Genomic DNA, 6,000 nt, shown 5'->3' on the forward strand with positions numbered 1-6,000 from the left:
TTATCCAATATTGTATCAGAAAACCTCATCAGTATAGTAAAGTAAGAAAAAGAAATAAAGATGTTTGGAATTTCAGATGGTAGGATTGTATCTATAGAAAATCCAAACAAATGTATAACTAAATTATTAAAGCTGATAAGTGAGTTTTACAAGGTTAGTGGATATAAAGTCAATATTGGCAAAAATTAATTGTAATGTTAATACCAGCAGGAAAACATTTAGTTAAATTTGAAATGCAATGCTTTCACAAGAGCATAAAAGCATGAATATGTAGGAATAAATCTCACAAATGATGTTTAAGACCTCTATCCGAAAACCATAATTATCGCTGAAATGAATTAACAAAGGCCAAAGTAAATAAGGTAATATATATCTGAAGAAAATAAATCACTGTCTCAAGAAGATATCTGCACTCCCATGTTCACTGCAGCATTATTAACAATAACCAAGACATGGATACAACCTGAGTCCACTGAGAAATAAGAGGATAAAGAAGTTGTGACACACACTCAAACTCTAAGATGAATCAGTTCTGGGCATACAGCATGGTGACTATAGTTGAAAATACTGTGTTGTATATTTGAAAGTTGCTAACAAAGCAGGTCTTAAAAGTTCTTACCACACACGCACGCGTACACACACATATGTAACTGTAGGGTGATGGGTGTGTTAGCTAACCTTAGTTTGGTAACGATTTTGCAATGTATATGTGTATCAAAATGCCACCATGTACACTTTAAATGTAATGTTATAAGTTAAATTATATCTGAATAAACCCGGGCGGGGGGGGGGGGGGCGGGCGGAATTCTGTCCCTTAAAGATTTGAAATAGTTACTTCTGTCCCTGAAACTTCAAAGTCAACCTTCACTACAGGGACTAATTAGATCCAGAGGTTTTCAAAGAATCTGTATCACAGCAGCTACAGTGTTGCTTACTATAAGATGTCTTTACCCACAGTGATTGCTACATGCGTGCCCAGTGCAATGGAAAAGTCTGAGAAACAGCTAAAAGCCAAGGCCATTTGAGGATTTGTGGTTGTATCATTAGTTGCTAGACATGTTTGAATCTCTATCACACTCACAGTTAGCTTTAAGCATTTCCTTCAGAAAGTTCTTCTCCGTCGCTCACTGATTCCAAGCACATTTGGCTGCTGCCTGTGTAATGAATGCTATTGTTTCTTAATTTTTTCTGCTTGTTTGGTGAAACTGCTTCAAGGTTGCTGTAAAACGTTTTCTGACACTCCATTTCTGCTCTTGGCACATGACACACAGAGTCCTGTCGTAAAATTGTAAAATATTTGGTATCTGTAAGTTTTGAGGAAGCTCATGGCAGGAATTATACTGACAGCTTCAAATGTGAATTTCGAGCCCAATTCTAATTATAAATTTGACATTTTGCTGTTTTTTAAAAACTTCCTTTCTTTTGGTTTTATATTTTCATTTGACCTCTTTTTTTTTTTTTTTAACTCAAAGCAAATTAGTGCTGTGGTGATGTCTTCCCAGGAAGGAGACTCCCCACAGAATGCATACTGCAGCTACATCAAGCACGGCATATGAAACCACAGAAACTAGGGATACCGTTAATCTGGGTGGGAGGTCTGGCTCTAAAAAGCCAAAGAAGTCTTCTACTCTCACTTATGGTTTTATGTATCAGCATGAACCAAGAGCCAAGGTGACTTGGGTTTCTATTTTCAGTGTATAATTTGGTTCCTTGAGATGATATTGAACTACTTATATAACAAACATACAGACATTGAATCAATACAACTTTGCTATAGCTGTTGTTGCTGTGTTACTATGTTGAAAACAAAAAGTTGTATGTTGGAATCTTTTTTTTTAAGTTTATTTATTTATTTTGAGAGAGACAGAGAGAGACAGAGAGAGAGAGAATGGGCAGCAGAGGGGCAAAGAGAGGGAGAGAGAGAAATGCAAGCAGGCTCCGTGCTGTCAGCGCAGAGCCCGAGGTGGGGCTCAATCACAGGAACCAAAACATGAGAACATGACCTGAGCCAAAATCAAGAGTTAGACACTTAACTGACTGAGCCACCCAGGCACCCCAGATTGGAATTTTCAAAAATGTAATTCTAGGGCAACAACCAGGTGACAACATCAGGCAATATTTATCAACCTCTTATTTTTATCATTGTGTTATATTGTGATTGTTATCAGTACAAAATGCTTTCCCTCCGGGGTTCACACCTGACAGTGATTTCTAGGGAACCCAACAGGATTGTGTTCCACTGGCCAACTCGCAGGAGAGACCAGAAGACATCTGAAGGAAAGAATCTGAAGTATTAATTTCTAGACTAGGGAGTCTGGCAATTTGGAATACAGTGGAGTGTCTGTCTTGCTAGGGAGGAGCAGGACAGAGCGGGGAAAGGGCAGCCAGTGAAAAGGACTGCCAACCATATAAGAAAAGGTAACTTTTAAGAAATTTACCTCCTTTCCCCACTGAAATCAATTATCTGGGTGTTGATGTGAGAGACACAAAGAAGGGTCCTTTACTCACTTATGGTCCCTGAGAAGAGAGGACAGCATGGAGCAAAGCGGAACAGCAGAACATGGACGAGCCTTAGAGGTCAGGGGTGGGGGGTGCAAGACCAACTGAGTCTTGGGCAGAGCACTGCAGCTCCTGGGCACTACCTCAGCAGTTAGGGCAGAAAAGGGAAGAGATCTGCTCCCTTATGCATGTGAAGTGTCTGGTGCATGGTAAAGAAAGTCGACCCAGAAAATTACTGTTTGTTGCTGTTCTTCTGTTCCTATTTTCAGTCCCAGGCCAATACGACCTGCGAAATGCAGATTACATAAAAATTGAAATACTCTCTTGAGAAAAAGAAAGGCACACCCTTCAACTTTCCCTTGGCCCATATTCCTTCCTAATTTTCCATCTTCTTAGATAATGTTTCTTATACCTGAAACATCTCTCTACTTCTCTGCTGCCCCCCACCCCATTTAATCGTATCAGTCATGGTGTAGAAGCCATGTTAAACTGAATTCTAACTCATATCCTACATCATAGTGTGGATGGTTTGAATTTATACTTTCATCTGCTTCCCTTATTTGTGTTTCTTTTCCTGGTCAATTTTATCCGTCTGTCAGGTCACCTAATGTAAGGCCTTTGGAGCCACCCCAACTCCTCTTTCAGCCTCACTCTCATTCTGCACATTGCACATTTCCTCTGCTCTCTCACTGGGCTGTACTCCACTCTCAGGCCCTCACAGCCAGCCACACACAGCTCTGCCCTAAACTGCGAACACAGCTTCCTAACTGCAGCCACTATCCCCTCTTCTGTCCTCTGGAAGCTACCAGAATTATGTCTGCAAAATTCAAATCAGATTATGTCATTTCTTTATTTTTTTTTAAAGTTTATTTATTTACTTTGAGAGAGAGAGAGAGAGAGAGAGAGAGAGAGAGAAAACATGAGCAGGGGAGGGGCAGAAAGAGAGGGAGAGACAGAGACTCCCAAGCATGCTCCGTGCTGTCAATGCAAAGCCCCACACAGGGCTTGAATCCACAAACCATGAAATCATGACCTGATCCAAAATCAAGAGTCAGATGCTTAACTGACCGAGCCACCCAGGCGCCCCAAATTATGTCATTTCTTTAACTTAAAATTGCCCGTGCTTCTACAAAGAACACACTAGATGTTTTTTAAACTGGGAGTGGGGGGATAAAGAGATGCATGATGGCTTTCAAGGAGGTCTAAGAACCCTCTGATACTGCACTCAAGGACTTGTTTTATGAGCATGACGTATGCTTGTCACTAAGTGTCAGCAGATTTCAACAGACCCTCAAAAGTGTCTGTGCTGTGACACGGCCTGTGCTCGCCACCAAGTCAACCAAAGCAGTGCAGGGCAATGCAAGGGGAAGGAGCACACAGTGCTGAGGGTACCATTGAGTTCCAGAGTCAGACAGTCCTGGGTTCAGCCACCTTGCTGGCTGATCTGGCACATGGGGTAATATCCCTCTTCTCATAGGACTGTTTTAGATATTAACTTTAATAACAATGTAAGGTAACTGGGAAATAATAGACACTCAGCAAATTGTTGCTTCTTCACCGTAAATCTTCGGACGTCCAAAGACAAAATATTTGTAAGAACACTACTTTCAACCTCCCTAGCAATAAATCCCTCCTTTATCAGTTGGTGATTTTTGCTTCAAGTCATAAAAGTCCATATCAAATTGGCTACATCATTTAAGGGAATATATTACCTCATGTGGCTCAAAAAGGCTCAGAGAGAGAGAGTATGCTTCAGGTGCACTTTGTACGAGACTCCACCTCCAGTGTTCTCTTCTACTTGGCTCTGTTCTTCCCTGTGCATCAGATTCTTCTTCGGGCCAGTTTTCCTCGTGGTGACAAAGTGACTACAGCAACTCCAGCCCTCACAACTGCACTTCACACCATCTAGAACAATTAACAGTATTTGCATCCGGGAATTCCCAGCCAAAGTCCGAGATTCCTTCTACTCGGACTGAGATGCCCTCACTGGCCCACCCCTGAGTCCACCTCTACCCCTGAGGTTACATCTTTTGCCATAAGCATCTCTTGAGCCAGCTGAATCCACAAAGGGAATGCAGGGCCATTGTGAAGAACAATATTTACAAAATTTAACAATCCATATGACGCAAACAACTAATCTGAACACATACCAGCCCATTCAGAACAGATGTCAGTTGGAAAACAACTGGTATTTCTGGACTGGTGCTGAGAACTGAGTCTCAACTCTGCCTTGGGGGAGGAAAAAGATGTTGGCACCTCTCAGGGATCCACTGTGCATACCTACTCAAGAATGAGCTAATCTTCATCATTCTTCACATCGTGCTTTGCAGCTAGAAAATCAGGATTCAGCTTGTGCTACCTGCTAATGGGCTTCGCCTAGAAAACAAGGTAGGAAGAGAGAAGAAAGGCAGTTATGACATCTCCTATTCTCTATAAAGAAATAAATCCACTGGAGAGGAAAAAAAACCCTCTTAACTCTAAAAATGTTTCTAAAAAGTTCTACTTTAACACTTTCGGTTGGTAATTTATACCACTCTCATACACAGAAACACTTAGAAATGCATTACTTCCTTTTAATCATTTCAAGTCATTTTCAAAAGTTTAGCAATCCCGAATCAATTTTTAGTCTATGATAGGGAGACTAATTAACACTGTTTGCTATTGTTTAGTTTCATTTCATATGAAATTATTCACAAGTCATTTCTCGAATCCAACCCAGGAATTCAAACTGTGAACACAGAACAGAGCCTCACATTATGGAGAAAGCAACTCTGCTTCTCCTTTGCCTCTAAGTTCTGCTTTTCTCAGCTATGGGTCTGGAAACTTTCCAGATGCCAACAGGGCGGGGGAGTTGTAACACCGGCTTGGCATGTGAACCACACCACAGATTCTTCAGCAAAACGTCAGAGTAATAATGTGAATGTGCTGGAATGTGGGGGGGAGAGTGGCAGCTGGTCTTTAATCTTAGGTAGTATTTTCTTTTGAAAAATCAAATTAAAAAGAGAATGTGTGTCCAGATTAGCTGGTTTGAAAACCCTTGGTTTATCTGAAGGTAGGAAGTAGCTTTAATATGTCTCAGAGGCAAGGATAAATCTGTTACTATTCTGTTTGTTGTAGTCAAAGGATGCAGTTACCGTGGAGGACTTCCACAAGAATAACTTATTTTAGAACTTCACATGAAATATATGAGGAACACATGTCATGGTCCCGTTTCACTCATTCATTTATTTGCTCATTCATTCCATTCAAGAAATGGCTGCTGAACCAAGAACACTTGGTTGTCAGGCAATGTTCTAACTCCTTCGAGGACAGAATACAACCAAATCGGCTAAGTCCTTGCTCTCTTGGAGCCTGTATCCCAGCGCAAGGTGGACGAAAGAACAAATAAATTTTAAAATAGCAAACAAATAAGCACAAAATATATAGAATGGTGATAAATGATATGAAAAAGATCAATAGAGTTACTGAATGGAGAGAGGGGTCAGTGGTGAGGTGATACGT

The 6,000-nt window shown here is 40.9% G+C and overlaps 1 long non-coding RNA gene across 1 annotated transcript in view; it reads right to left on the reverse strand.

The window, feature by feature from the left end:
* LOC132683277 (uncharacterized) overlaps nucleotides 1-4,876 on the reverse strand; it is a 32,461-nt gene extending 27,585 nt beyond the window's left edge. The window contains exons 1-2 of the long non-coding RNA XR_009612143.3: nucleotides 4,780-4,876; nucleotides 4,212-4,404 (exon numbers count right to left, since the gene is read on the reverse strand). This is a non-coding gene — a long non-coding RNA (uncharacterized LOC132683277). The remainder of the gene's footprint in view (nucleotides 1-4,211; nucleotides 4,405-4,779) is intronic.
* Nucleotides 4,877-6,000: the final 1,124 nt, after the last annotated feature.

Source organism: Panthera onca, chromosome C2 (genome assembly GCF_046562875.1).
Source record: "Panthera onca isolate mPanOnc1 chromosome C2, mPanOnc1 haplotype 2, whole genome shotgun sequence".
Taxonomy (NCBI): Eukaryota; Metazoa; Chordata; class Mammalia; order Carnivora; family Felidae; genus Panthera; species Panthera onca.